Raw genomic sequence first — 15,924 nt, forward strand, 5'->3', positions numbered from 1 at the left:
AATTTCAGTAGAACTTCCTTAGTGTGCCATAAATTAAATCTATAATTCATGAAAGCACCTCTATGCATTGGATCAGGGGATTTTGCCAAGTATGAGGCCAGTGTACTACACTTATTTTGCGAGAATAGATTTTCTTTAAATCTTTGTATATTAAACACTTGTCCCTTGTGTTAATCCAGTCTCATGGCCATAATTTCTCTTTGGCACAATCTGGATTTGTCAATAGGAGATTAAGCGATATGTTGGCCTCTACTAGGATGTTTTGTATTTTGGATCGCCATTGGCTGATAAACTGATGATTTGACAATTTTACATATACAGACAGTATGATCAAAAAAGAGGTGGTTCTTTTGCAAGTAGGCATTTTTGATATAGGGAACACAGCTTCCAGATGTACATACCATATAAAGATAGCAGACCTAATTCATATCTAATGATTTGCATTGGTTCACTTATAGGAGGTCTTAATACACTCTTCCAGTACTTACCTTTGAGTTTAAGCCAGAAGGTTTCCGGCTTCCATGACTTGGTCTCAGCACCATACAGTAGGGTAGGAGTGACTTTGTGCTTATAAAATGTCATAATTGGAATAATTGAAGATTTGCCATATTTAGCACTAATTATTCTATAAAGGGTGAATCAGAAGGATGGTGATTATGTTGAAGCCCAGGTATATATATTCATGAACTACCTGCATCTCAGTATTCTGCAAGCACTATTTATAGGTTTTCTTTTTGTTCTGCATGGTCCATGTTGAACAATCTGTGTTTTCATTGTGTTGATAGTAAGATGATTTTCTTGGGCATCCTCATCCAATGTTGTAAAGAGGGTTTGCAGGCCTTGGGGGTTCTTAGATAGCAGGACTAATTCATCTGCATATAGTAACCATTTGATTTTTTGGCAACCCAATTAGGTGACTCTGCAGTGAGGCCCAAGAATCTTTGGTTAAGATCTGAAATGAAGGAATTAAAGAGGGCAGAAGCAAGTATGCAACCTTGCTTCAGCCCTCGATAAGTATACATTGGATCTGAGAGTTGACCATCCAAATTAAGATGGATTTTGATTGAGGTGACTGTATGAAATAGATGTATTAAGTTGAAGATATGAAGAGGGCAGTGTTGAGCAAGCAATATGGTGAACAATAACTCTCTGGGTACTGAGTCGATTGCTGTTTTAAAGTCCACAAAAGCCATCTATAGTGGTCGGTTCTGTTGCTGTTTGTGTGCTTTAATGGCATTGATGGTAAGTGAGTTGATGGGAGTACCAAGTCCCAGGATGAAGCCTGTCTGAAAAGGGTCCTGCAAAATCTTGTCTATGACCCACAAGTTGTAGCCTCTTAATAGGATGCGTGTGAATACCTTTCCCAGGATGTCAAGGAGGGCAATGGGTCTGTAACTTTCAGGGTTTCCCCTATCTTCTTTTTTTTGAAGATGGGTATGATTGTTTATTTCAACCATGAAGATTGAATAAGCCCCATGGTTAAGACCTGCTTTATCAGCTCCAGAATGGTGGTCCATGCATCAGAATGCTGCTTGACCATATAGTTGTTAAGACCATCAGGGCCTGGTGCCCTAGATGAGCTCAACTTGGAGATGAATAATAGAATATCTTCCTTATCAAAGTGCAGATGAAGATTAGATGTTTTGTTATTTATGTTTATATGTTTTCAGGTAAGGGAGATAGATACAGATTTGTATAGAATTGATGCAATTGCTGGTTAGAGATGGCATTTATTTGAATCAGGAGTTGGTTCTATGGAGAGCTGTATTAAGTAGGGACCAAATTCCTGCAGAGGTTTTGGTGGCTATCGCTTTCAGCATTGATTCCCCATCTCTCTGCAGAAGGAGAGCTGTCCTAGGTTGTAACCAGTTTTCATAGTTCAATTTTAGGTATCTAACCTGTGTCTTATGGAATTCGGTAGGTACAAAGCTCTTCTAGCAGTTTGCCTCCATGCTGTCTTCTGGTCTTTTAATTAGTGGTCGAAAGTATGTAAATGCTTGTAGCTGGCCTGTCTATATGCCAATTTCACTTGCATATAACTCTGGATGGCCGATGCATAACTGCCTTCCTCAGTTGGATTGGTTGCCATACCCTGAAATATCAGGGTATTCTCCAACTCTCCCAAGGGTGGTGTTCATTCATTTGTATTGATTCCTTCCATTAGTGATTCAGACATTTTCGCAAAAATATTGTGGAAGTTGATGTCTGTATTGGCTAAGCCAGGACCAAGTTAGACAGAGTTGCTCATGATCACTTTGCTCATTAGCCCTTACTTCTAATGATTTTGATATTGCCATGAACATTTTGTCACTACATATATAATCAATATTAGTTTCCTGAGATTATCTCCACCAGGTGTTCTGCGTAGGAATGTCACCCGGACGTGCACCATTGAGCATCACTCGTTGTCTTTTGCTCTTGAGGCATGACCATTGCTGCTTAATAGTTTGTTTCAGACCTGTTACATGTGAGAGACAATGGAGATTCAAATCCCCTAGGTGTATTATTTATGTAATCATAGACTCTAGACTAAGAGGATCTAGAGTGGCTTCTATCTGTTTGAAGAATTTTTCAGTTTCAAGATGAGCTCAGCCCCAGTATATATTGTTTAGTGCAATCATATCAGCATGTCTCTTGATCCTGACTAGGTGACTATAAGGGCTTGGGGATGACCATGATGCAATAAAAAAAGTATTGGATGTTTTCATCACAACTGGAAGTCCTGCCATGGGGCGACCACTAGGCAATTTATTTGCTCGTACAATCACTAAATCGAAACTTTCCCAAACAGGAGGCAAGGAGAGCCAGGTATCCTGAAGTGTAATGATGTCAAATGTATGGAGATTACTAGTGGGTGAATTCATCAGGTGCATGAAGCTTATCATCTGGAACATTTCAAGCTCAAGTGATTGTTATGCCTGTATCAAGCTGGAGTTTCCACTAGAGTCAGAGTTTAGCATTGGTTCCAAAGAATTATGGAGAGTGCGCCTACCAGAGGTGCAGGTAATCTTTAATGGTAAGGTGTAACCAAGTGATCTTGCATAAGTACAAAGCCTAGACTGTAGACAGAGGCTTTGGCTCCCCACAAGGGTTTGAGTACTATACCAGAATGAATCCATAGTCTTGCACTTGTGAGGTCACAGTCATGCTTAAACTCCACCGTCTCAATATCTGATGAAGCTAGATCTTCCAGGCTAGGCACATCCATGAATATATTTAAAATGCTAGTTCTGTTTAAATCATACCCTGAATAAGGTGAACCTCTGCACCTAATAAGTAAGTGGTGATAACTTTTGTATTGCATTAACCTTGGCTCTTGAGATGCATGCATCCGTTTTTTTCTGAGAATTAAGAAATGCTGGTAGTTTCACATCGCTGTGTTGGAATGAAATGCTATTTGCATCATTTGTCCATCGAGTGTTGATAGGTACCTGGCTGGCTTCACAGTTATGTGGAGCACACAATCATATGATGCAATTGGGATTGTTAATATTTAACATATTGTTTGGTTTCAACAACATATATAGTGAGAGTGACTTCTGAATTTCCTCCCACCTCTGGTCAAGGGTAAGAAACATGGAATTGTCTTGTGGTTCCGGAGCCCTCAAGGCTAAAACGGAATCTGCTGATCTGCATTTAGAAAATTCCCACAATGTTGACCCGGGATTAAGCGAGTTAGAAGATTACCGCAAAGAAGAAATATTACATTTATGTAGACTGGTCTGGGAGGAGATTGCTACCAGATCACCCCCTGCAATGTATCTACCTCGAATGAAGCTTTTTGCTTGCAGCTAAGGCTGCATACCTTGTCACGACTGCAGACTTGGCTATCTCAGTTTGACTATTCGGAATGGTTAATGTACAAATGAATTGCTTGGAGATGGAATGTGATTGGGAAGGGGGTCCCGGTAAATGTTTAGGTTTCTTAATGGCCGCAACTTTTGATGTTTTTTTTGTTTTTGGAGACGAGAAATATTTGGCTTTGAAACAATGGATTCGGCCAGCGGTAGATTTTTTGTTGTTGTGACCAGTTCCTGTGTGTATTGGAACTCATTAGATGTGGGGTTGTAATTACCCACAGACAGTTGAGTGTCCTTGACTGTTGGTTGTTGCCTCGGTTGCACACTAACATTCCCAAGGCTACATGTATCCTGCAGATTCTCTGTGCTCATGCACATTGTCTGCAAGCTCAAGGGTTTTAATACAGGTTTTCGGCTAGGCAAGACAGCAGTTAACCGTGATTGACATCTTGAGATTTTTCTGTGGATCCGGGGTGCGTAGTATTACCTATTGGCAGTATATCCATCATTGATGTTCCAGAACTGATGATATCCCCTGAGTTAGAGTGTAGGAATACCAATTCTTTGGAAGCAGGAGAGTCTCCCGCTGGGACATTTGTGAATGAAGCAGCAGAGGACTCTGCGAGAATTATGGCGGTTGCTAGGTCATGTGCTAAACAAAGTACCTGCTGAGCTGTTACTGTGCATTCTGGCACTATGTTATCAAGTCTCATCAAGCTGGAGATCACGGCATCAGAGGGTGTTAGGACCTTGCAAGAAGACTGAAAGCCCACTACCACTATTGAATCGGCTATGGGTTGTGAGTCAGCTGCCGGTGGTGCCACCACTACAGCGTCCATGAGGATGTGCGCTCCATGGAGTTGTAACTGACCCTCGTTTGACTGTGTCAGGCTCACAGGTGGGAGAGGGTCGCTAACACAGAAAGAACAAATGTCTGCACTCAGCGACTGCGGTCGAGACCAGGGTTTTAACCAAAGGGTTTAGATGATTGCTGAGGCTAGGGTCTTTCTCGCAGGAGTTTGATTGTTCAAGCAGGCAATGGAGGATGAATCCTTCAATTCCGGCATGCCTGTTTTTAGTGAGTACACGCCTAATGGCATTGTGGACACAAGTATGCCTTTATGTGAGGATGACTGTTCAAAGTTTGTCTCGATGATGAAAAAGCATAAGGGACTTATTTTATATTCTCGTGGGATGCCTTTCAAGTATGGAGGTGTGCACCGGAGAAGGTTGCTCGCGGCTCCTGGCTCAGCAGCATAGCAGCAAAGCAGAACCTTCCAAGCACTTTTCGTGCACTTCCTCATATGCGTACACGCGGATGCACGTGCTTGTTGGTAAATATAGGAAGTTGAGAAAGGGGACAGGGCTTGACAAACACTACAGTATATTGTAGTAAAGCAGAAGTTATCTGCAACAGAAATAGACAAAAAACGTTATTACGTTCTGCTTGAGTCCATATATACCAGGTGGCTCCAGTGTATTATAAATTCAGCGATTACTGCATACCACATGTACATTCACAGACTGTTCCCAACAGGAAATCAGCACCTTCCAGTCACATTCTGGTGCACTTCCTCAGATGTGTGCACGCAGATGCCCTTGCATGATGGTAAATATAGGAACTTGAGAAAGGGGGCAGGGCTTGACAAACGACAGTATATAGTAGTAAAACAGTTGTTATCAAATATAAATTCACAGAGAGCGTTCCCAAAGCAGCACCATCCAAGCACTTTCCGGTGCACTTATTCTCCGCCAAATGATTTTTCATTATATTTCTTACATCCTGTTCTGTATTAGACTGAGCCTGGGCTGGTCCTCCGCTGACCTCTGGAGAAAAGACCTCTAACGGCTCTACGGGTACCCGGAACGCTAATGAGTCAGCCTCTATACTGTTTGAGTTTTCATTGCTTAAATACTGACTATTGGAGTTAGGTCTTGGTAGCTCAATATAATGTGCTGTGATTTTCTAGAAGATTTCAACAGTTTGCTTAGGAATTACCAACAGGTTTACTTCCTTTATTGTAGCACAGGTTTCAATCTGTTTATGTTTCAGCACATTCGATAATCTTATCTCTGAATTAACGTACTCACTTTGCCTGTTAACTATATTCCCAGGCTGACTCATATTGAAATAACAACTCCGCCCCTACTTTGGGCTCCCTTCTCTCCTTGCCATACTTCCCTTCCACCTCCATACATTCATTCCCCTTTAGTTGCTTGCTCCTTACACTTTCCCCCACTTGGGGGTGCTCATTAAGATCTTGCAGGGCAATGTTACAAAGGTATTTGGGGGCAATATCTTTCAAGTCAAATGCTGTATTAATCTTATGCTTTCATTTCTCCTACTTCTTCAAATTTGTTGATCACACTGTAATGAACAAACTCTTCCCCTCCTTCTCCATCTGTGGATCACTTGGCTCACCTGAGGGTACACGAGACACTTCCCCATTCTCCTCCCTAGCCTCCTTTTCCAAAATAGCAATTGCTTCCATATCTACAGGCTTATGAAGAGGTTTTAACAGCTTTTCAGGAATTACCAACATGCACTCATTTTGGGCTGCACTTAATTTAAAGAGACAGCTAGAAATGTCTTCCAAATATTTTGATTGTTCAATTAATTCTTTCATTACAGAAGTTGGTATTCCTTCCAAAGATTCAAGTACAATTTTTTTGGCACTGATAGGATTTACTTGATGCAATTGGACTTTGCATGCCTTCTGGCCCTAACGATTGTAAATGGTCATCCCCTATCAGAATTGAATTGCATCTGCCCCCCCTCCACCCTTGTAGGTGCTCAGTCAGAGCCAACATCGTCATTTCCCCACTGCAAAATATAGGGGGGGTATCCAAAAAAGAATAATCATGATTACTTTTGCCACCCCCTCCCTGTCCTGAAGGCTCATCCACCTCAATCCCAACGTTATTTGTTCCACATCCTCTGCATAAAGAGATTATGAGTGAGCCGGAATGGCCGCAGGTTTCTCCACCCTCACCCCTAGTAGGTCAGCTGATTCACACTGCACATCCCTTGTTTCACTTTCCCCCTGTAACATACTACACAGGTTTAATTCAATCAATCCATAGTCATCTGCCTATTTTTCTGCCAATAGGGGCAAGGGCATTGCTATGGCCCTGGATAGAGTGTTTTGTCTATTAGTAAATACTAAGGGGGCAGCCAAAATGTCCTTACGGCTGCTCAACACTATTGTTCTTCATTTTTTGTGCTGAGGCTATCAGTCAATGTGTATTTTCTCACAAGATTCTCACAAGATTTTCCAACAGCTGTAAACTCAAACGAGTAGCCCACTTAATCCTTGCTCCCCCGCTCCCCAACCAACAGCGCTCTCTGGCACTCCCTTAGAATTCACGCAATGATGCACGTACCAGTGTGCTTTTATGAGGTGCCGGCAGGCTGGGGGCGGAGCAAACCGGGGAATGGAAACAAAATCAGCATTTATTCAATATGGCCAAGTATTCAATGTTCACTATGTTTCATTATGTTTACAGAAAGTCGAACGGGGAGTGGAAGTTAATAATGTCCTGTTTCAAGATTTAAGTATGATAAATTCTTCAATATAACAGTGAAGCGGAGCGGCAAAACACAGCTGTTGAAAATACCTCTCTCCAGCATGAGGACACGATAGCCAACAGCACTCTCTGGCACTCCCTCGTGCATGTGCACTGGTTCTCATGCCTGTGTGCTTTTATGAGGAGCGGAAAGGCTGGAGGCCGAGCTAACTGGGGAAATGGAAACAAAAGGAGCGTTAAGTCAATATGCCTAAGTATTCAACGTTCATTATGTTTCACTATGTTTCCAGAAAGTCAAAAGGGCAGTGGAAGTTAATAAAGTTCTGTTTCAAGATAGAAGTATGATTAATCCTTCAATGTAATGGTGAAGCGAAGTAGCAAACACAGCTGTTTAAAAGACCTCTCCTCAGCATGAGGCCAGCATGAGGCCACGACAGTCAAAAGCACTCTCTGGTACACCCTCTGTTCGCAATCATTTAAACCTATTGAGATGGAGAGTTTCGGCAGGGTTCTACCATCCTTTTTCTATCTGCCTCTGTTTGTTTTTCCTGCCTGCCCACCCCACTTCCTCTGGAGTAAACCACTTTGGGTCTGACATCATACGGGTAAAGTACACACATTTTAAGAGCAGGGATTGGACCCCGAAAGCAGATTACCTTGAGTCTGTTAACATGGGGACTTTTGCCTATAAAAGAAGCATTCTCCTACCATTTCTTTGAATCATCTTCCGAATGATGTCCAAGTTTCTTTGCATCATCACTTGAGAATACTTCACTGGACCCTGCTGACTGAGCAGTCCTTTATAAAGTTCTCTAGTTGAGAGGTGAAGGCAGGCATTCCCAGGCAGAGACCAGCTCTGTCCCCTAACCATCCCCAAGTACCCTTTGGGGGGTGATCTCTACTGCTGGAGCACAATCCTGCCTCACCTCCAGCCAACCTGTTGCCTCACACCCCATGTTGCAGTTCTGCTGAAAGTGTGTGTCACCCTCTCCTGTGTTTGGGAGCCTGAGAAACATATTGACATTGACCCTTGAGACCCTAGAGTGGGACTCACAGCACCTACAAGCCAGAACAGGCATGATTCATGTTGGCGAAGACTACCCACACAGAGTTGTGATGCGAGAATGCCTTGATGCCGAGCGATCCAGCAGGACCCTTCAATGCCTCTGTTTGACTTCCATTGTTCTTTGAACCGCTATCTGCCGTTGAACCCAATTTGCTCCTGAACTGTGGCAGATAAAGCACATCATTGGCTCGATCTCTGAGGTGCCACATCCTTGTCTTGCTTGAGTCTCCATCCGAAATGCAGGTCTTTTCATTTCTGCTCCTGAGAGTCGATTGACCCTGATTTTCCCCAAACAAGGACTTTCAAGCTGCTTTATTGAACCGACTTGTGTGCACATATTGTTGCCAACTCAACTGCCATGGATGCACGACCTCTGAACCAGACCTGGTAACCACCCGATATGCACAGCTCGAGTAGATGCTACAAGACTGCACCTCCCCTCCATTTGAACCTGACTCAACGCCAGCATACTGCTGGACCGTCACGACTACTGTATTTACACCACAGCCGATGCTGCGGTCGACACAGAGGAGCCTGGTGGGACACCATCAAACTCCCAATTGATTTGCAGATTCATTATTGACTAACGTATACCTCCCTTGTCCCCGTTTGGGCCTTAGAGCTTGGTTAGGTCATTATAATCCCTTTCGCAACCTCAAGAAATATGTTTTTTGTATATTTGGGTCTTCAAATTGCCTTTTCTCTCCCCTGTCGCCTCACCCAGAGTGCTGCATCTATTTTATCTGTGCATATTCTGTGTTTCTTCTACAGGGGAGGGTGGTTTTTTACTGTGTTTTCTAGTTTGTTAGTATTGTAAATGGTGGGTCGGGTTAAAGTATATATTTTTTTAGAACCTTAATTGGGCATTCCTTTATTTTGGGCTTTTAATGACCCACATTCACACCCCTCTTGAGCATATAGCCTTCCCTCGGCCCACGTTACCACAAAAGGTGAAGGAGTTGTATCTGTTGACTTTGCCTGTTTTACCTTTATGATTTATTTTGGCTCTTGGTTTGTAGCAGTGTGACGGCTGAGTGGGATTTTGAGCGTCTACTCATCCTTGTACTCCTGTCAGGCAGATGTCAATTCTTCACAGTCTGATTCATAGAGTGTTTACGTAGACCAAGGATTGGCAACCACTATACTAATGTGCAAGATTTTCATCACAAACAGGATTTTGCCTGACTAAATAGCCCTCAGAATAAAAAGTCAAGCCATATACCTCGAATGCACTGAATTTTGGGTATCACTATCTTGGTAACATTGCATCATAAATTTGTTGTGTCAATATTGGATGTATTAGAATTCATTATTGCTTTACTAGAAAACTACTACATTAGCAAGAATTATTTTTGTGTATTTGTTGTTTTAGTTTTGAATATTAGGAACCAATCGATCTTTGAGAATGGTTTTCACACAGAAAATAGTCTTCTGTTAAATCCAAAATTGTTTTTCAATTTTTGACCCCATGTTTTCTTCTTAGATATGGGTAAAACGGGTTCTAAACAATGTTTCCATTCCTTGACCATATATAATGTCAATGATTCTTTTATGTTTATATGTTGATGATTTGATTCTCACTTACAATACATGTAAATAAATACATGTCCCCTGAATCAAGGGATTTAGAAAAGCTGTTGTGATTTATTCGAATAACATTGGTTATGTCTCTAAAATGTGGGGATAATTTGAATATTTGTACGCTGGGGTTAAGGTGATTAATCCCAACTCCACTACAGTTCCTTATAAATAACACAACATTCGAAAACTTGAGAATGGTTTAAATTTTCCGGCGGCTACCAACCCCTTCAGTTATATATACCAATGGGATTATGCCATCATGAAAACGCTTCTTTGAATCAGCTCCGAGGGCAGTACTACAGGCACTTTGCACTGTGCAAATTAAGTTATCACTAGGGGTAGAACTTGTCCTAGAGGAAAACATCATTTTCAATGAATGTTTGCAGCAAGGGGAATTGTTGCCCTTGTCCTAGTACTTTGCTCTGGTGAAAACATACACCACTGAAATAATATATTTATGTACAAGCACCGTGTTTGCCCCAGTTCTTATTCACTCGTTGTAATGTGGCCCGAAGTGTAAAATCCACACTTGGCGACAGTTAGCTGTTTTCATAGCAGAAGTTCCAATCTCTGGGCAAGACGGGTAACGTTGTAAGCACTCCCATATTTACCTCAGCCTAATGAAGGGCTATCTCTAAGTTGTGTTCAGTGCAGTAATCATGGTCTGATTTGTTGGGGAGTGCAGTCAGATCACATGCTTCTTTAATGTGACTACGTGGTATATTAGCTATACGTCCCAGGAAGCATCGTCCCATGTCCCCGCCTTTTGCGCTTGTGTTAAGTCTGAGCTTCTGCGTTCACATTCCAGTGGCTTTTGCCTCTGGGCATACACTCCAACTCAAACAATTATACTGTCGTTATCGTTACAGTTAAGAAACAGGAGAGGTCCCTTATCATCAGCATGGAGTCAAACCACATTTTTTTTAAACTAATACACATAAGCACCACACTGGGTAGTATAATTTATTTTGCGGTGCAATGCAGACCGACTATCACAAGTGGACCACGCAAGCGTGAGGTTTATACACATGCAGAAGGTTCTTTGCATGTACCTGCTAATCACTCGGATATCTAAAAGAGGGTGGTAGATCTGTGTCTTTCGTGTGTCTGGTGCTCATACTTGGTATGCATAATGTTGATCCATTTGTATCCATAGCATTCTCTTGGCTGCAGTCATATTACAATCGTTTTGAATAGTCCATTAATCATTGAATGTGATAGCATACTGAAATATGTGTTTAGATACTGCTGTGCTCACAAACATGTCTGATTCTAGACGCACACATTTTACTACTTGACTAGTGGAGGTGATTCACCTCTATTCTGAAAAACTCTGTTTTACCGGGCCTTTGCATTCCTATTCTGTCATGGACATTGCAAATTAGAGAAACTGTAAAATGGTGGCACTGTTTGGTGGGATCTTCTCTCAGGTAAATTATGTCAAACAGAGCTTCAGACCCCCCCAGCAACACACATTAATCACAATTTTGAGGCTTAGCAGTAGCAGAGCTTCCCTGTCCCCAGCTCCCATCCTCCATCCTGACAAACCTATGTCCTCCATTCCTAATCTCCGATTTCAGGAAAAGGGCATGGAGTACCAGACCAAATATGCTCATTTAGAGAGTGGATTAAAACATGCAGGACCTGATTTACAAAAGCCCTTTTCAATGGTGCAATCCGATTGAAAACCGCTTTGTAAGCTGTAAGGATATTTGGCGTGTTACAGCACAGAGTACAGCACTACTGCACAGGTGCAATTTTTTTTTTGATGCAGCACCACCACATGGGTGTGGTGCATTGCTATATGTGTTGCCAGAATAACATGGACATATAAGTAAAGACAGGCTATTCAGTCAAAAACGATTTTTACATATAAGATGCAAATCTATTTTTACAGTTAAAAGCACACGTGCACATTCAAAAATGCACACTATTTTTCACCTGAAATGCCTATGGTGCAAGAGACACATTTGAAAATGAATAACTAACCTTATTAATAACTAACCTGACTAATAAAACTGCATTTAACATAACCCACTAATAAAAAATGTGTCTCCACTGCAGAATTAGGCCTACTCTGAAAGTGAACTTTTAAACGCACATTCATTTTTTTTTCTCTGCTGCTCTGTCCACATAACTACAGGAAGCAAAGAGCTCGAAGTAACAGGAAATCAGTTGGTTTCAAATTTGTACTGTAGAAATGAGCCATTGTGTAATGAGGGAGGAGATGACATGATTGATTCTGATTGGAGCAGCGTCATAGCAAGTATCATGCTAGAGGCAGTGATTAGAGTTTTGCTGGGGAAGCTTGAGGAGAGGGGGAGGACAATCGAGATCTTGCAGAGCTGGGAGAAGGACCTGTTTCCTGGCTGAAGCATTCCTGCTGCAAAAGCTGAGAATTCCAGGCAATAACCCCGGTTTGAGAACCACAGACGCTTGTTTTCACTGGGGTTAATCTTCAAGGGAGCCAAATTCAGAAAGAGAATAGCCGGAGAAAACTCATGCTGATTAGATAAGGTCATTACAGAAGTGTGGGAGCTGTGCGAAAGTGTGCAAAACTGTTCAGTCAGTGTATTCGAGGGAGTCCCAGTCCCTTATCAGCATATGTAATGTTACCAATTGAATATATTCTCGCAGTTCTCTGTTCATTTTATCACAAATAATGTTGTACCATTTCATTTATTTCTGTAAAAAAAGGGCTAAACTGTGTTTAAAGGAAATTTCTATAATACAAAAATATCTGAAAACAGATAGCTAGTGTGTATTATTTCTCTCTTTCATTTTGCATTGGAAAAGTTTTAAACGTAGGTAGATTTTTAAACAGTGCAATTGTCATTTTAAAACAGATGTGTGCATGATTATATTCAGTATGGACAGTTGTGAGTGACTGTTTGTAGCATAGCTTGTTGGAGGTACATGAGCCAACGGGAAGAAAGACTCCCTGGACATAGTTCCATACCGTATATAAGGTAGTGGAAATTACCACAAAAATACCACAATAGCCCATGGTGGCACACAACACTAACACTGAAAATGTGGTATCCCTAAAATGTAGGCCTGAGGTCTTTCTAGTGATCAAGAACAATCTAGATAAAAAACAAGGGATGTTGGATATTGGGGCCACAAATAAACCAACCACTCAAATTATCGCGCACATTATCTAAATAGGTCTGAATTCTGAAATAATGCAATGTATTATTGTTATGTGTGATCCAATATGAATACAGAGAGTGATTATTACTAAAGGTATTTTGGTGGTAAGAAAATACCACAAAGCCCCAAATATCCACAAAATACCCAACAAAGCCAAGCCTGGCGTGTTTGCTGGTCTGAGGAAAAATAAAGTTAGCACAGGGTCCCCATTTACTCTTTTGCCACAGGTGTTGCAAATAGGATTCTGCCTCGCAGGAGATCAAGGGTGAGTAGGGATAAAATGGCCCACTCAGCCCTAGCACTTCTACAAACCAAAACACAACACGATCATAAAGGTAAAACAGGAACAATAAGGAGATATACCTCCTTAGACTTTTGTGATAACATGGGCCGATGGAAAGATGTACTCTTAAGAGTGGTGTAAGATGAACTAGTAGTAAATAACGCAGTATCACAATTCAAAATAAAGGGAATATCCAATCAAGGTTCTATAATAATATAAACACTTTAATAAGACACACCATCTGCATGTAAAACGCAAAGTAATTAGTATACAAAAACCCAACCCACAGGAAAGTATAGAAGAGATGTGACAAACTGGAGAAAGTAGCACTCTGAGTGTAGTTTCAGAGTTGATAGGTAAGATACTACCATAAAAAGAATATTGGGAAAACAGGAGTGATCTTGATCTAACCAGTTCAATGTCACAGTACCTGGATTCACTTCTTGGTAGGCTGAAACATCAAACCCGGGTTTGAACATTGATGCAAGCTGTTCAGGCTCAGTCGTGCACGTAGGATACTGGAGGCCCTGTCAGCAAGCGCTGAGCAAGGTTGAATGTGGGTGATATGTGTGGTCCAATCGTGTAGGTTCTAGTGATTAAGATCTGTGTGGTGCCAAGAACGCTTCACATTTGGTGAGGCCAAGTCAGGATTTGGCAGCTGGGAAAGATCAAAGAGTGACGCTCCAACGGTTCGTGTCAGCAGGTGACACTCCAGCGGTTTGTGTTGGCAGGTGACGCTCGTAAAAATGGTGATCATTGGTACGATGATGTGCAATCAGTGAGGTGGCTGTTCTTGGGTTACCTGGGGCAAGCCATAGTTGTAACCCCCGGTTAGAGTCGGCGAGTGACCTTCCAGATATTTGTTTCTGGTTCGGGCATTGAGCACACGCTTTGGACCTAGCAGGTGATGAGTTACGCCACTACATAATTAGGTGTTGTGCTGGTTTAGATGCAGTGCAATAGTTTGACTGGTTGGAGGAACGAAGACACCAGCACTTTCCCAATTGTTCAGAATGTGGGGAACACGAAGTGACCGGTTTGGCGCAGGAGAACCGGGAGCTTTGCATGGTCTGTCTCTTTAGTTGCTGCAACGCCTTTGCAAAGGACTTAAGGACAGGATGCTCAAGTTCACAGTCTGCTCTTCTTGCACAGAAGATCCATTGCAGAATGTTTGGTCCTGGTCCACAGCAATGGCCACTCCCAATGTTCCGTGGGAGTGGTTAGGGGAAAGAACTTATGTTATGTTATCCAGAATTATAGAGTGCACCTTCACCAGCAAGGGTGATCATGGCACTAAAGGCAGATTACTAAACATTGAACAGCACCAGAACAGGAACAGAAAAAATAAAGGTTTTAAGAGCTCGCCTAAAGGACAGAAGATCAAAAACTCTTGAAGGGACAACAGAGTGGAGTTCCAAAGTAGGGCTGCAGCCACTGAGAAAGAATACCCCCGCATGTGAGAAAGTTTGAACGAAGGCACAACAATCTGAAGAGAAGTGGAAAAACGGAGAACACAAGATGGAATATAGTGTCTAATTTTGGCCCTGAGGCATAAAATTCATGATGAACCATGCACAAAAACTTAAATTTGATTTGTTTCTCCACCAGAAGCCAGTGCAGGGTATTTAGAATTTGAGAGGCCAACTACTGGTGAGGCGCCGCCAAGGCCAGCCAGGCCGCTGAGCTCTGAACCATCTGCAGACGTTGGAGAAGAAAATCTGGGTGAGCCAAAAACAGAGCATTACAATAGTTAAGTGAGCCAAAAGTGAGAGAAGATACCACCAGAGGATGAAGAGCTAAAGGTAGATAGGTCAGAACCTTAGGGAGAGTTCGAAATTTAAAATGGACAGATTGGGAAACAGCACTAACCTGCTCCTGCATGGACAGTGAGGCCGAAAACCTCTCGCCTAAGTTCTTGATTACAGAGGAAGACAGAGGCAAAGGACTGAGTTCCACAGGTTAGAAAGCTGTGGACCACCCAGAGAGCTGGGGAATAGCCCTGACTATATGCACCTTGACAGCAAGACAGGAGCGACAGCCAGTACAGAGATAGTAAGCCGGACCAAGATTGGTGTGTCATCCGCATAAGAAAAACACCAACAACCAAAGGAGTCTATAAGTTTAATGAGAGGTAGAATATTTAGATTGAAAAGTAGCAGGGAAATGTCCGAACCCTGGGGGCACAAACCAGTCAAGAACCCGGCCAGAGATACCAGCAGAAGACAGCCTCTACCTCGGAATGCAGTGGTCTACTGTGTCAAATGCGGCAGAAAGGTCCAGCAGGATCAAGGCCCCCTTACCTCCTTCATCCACAATCTGGCCAAGATCATTTTCTACCGCCACCATAACCGACTCTGTTCCCTTGCCTGGCCGGAAACCCTATAGAAAAGGATTGAATGCCCCCGAGTCCTCCAGGAAAGAATGAAGAAGGTGGGCGACCAGGGACTCCAGGAGTTGCATAGGAAATGCTAAAAGGGAGATAGGGTGAACATTCGAAAGAACACGAGAGTCCA

Source organism: Ambystoma mexicanum, chromosome 3q (assembly GCF_040938575.1).
Source record: "Ambystoma mexicanum isolate Mex_15411 chromosome 3q, UKY_AmexF1_1, whole genome shotgun sequence".
Classification (NCBI taxonomy): Eukaryota; Metazoa; Chordata; class Amphibia; order Caudata; family Ambystomatidae; genus Ambystoma; species Ambystoma mexicanum.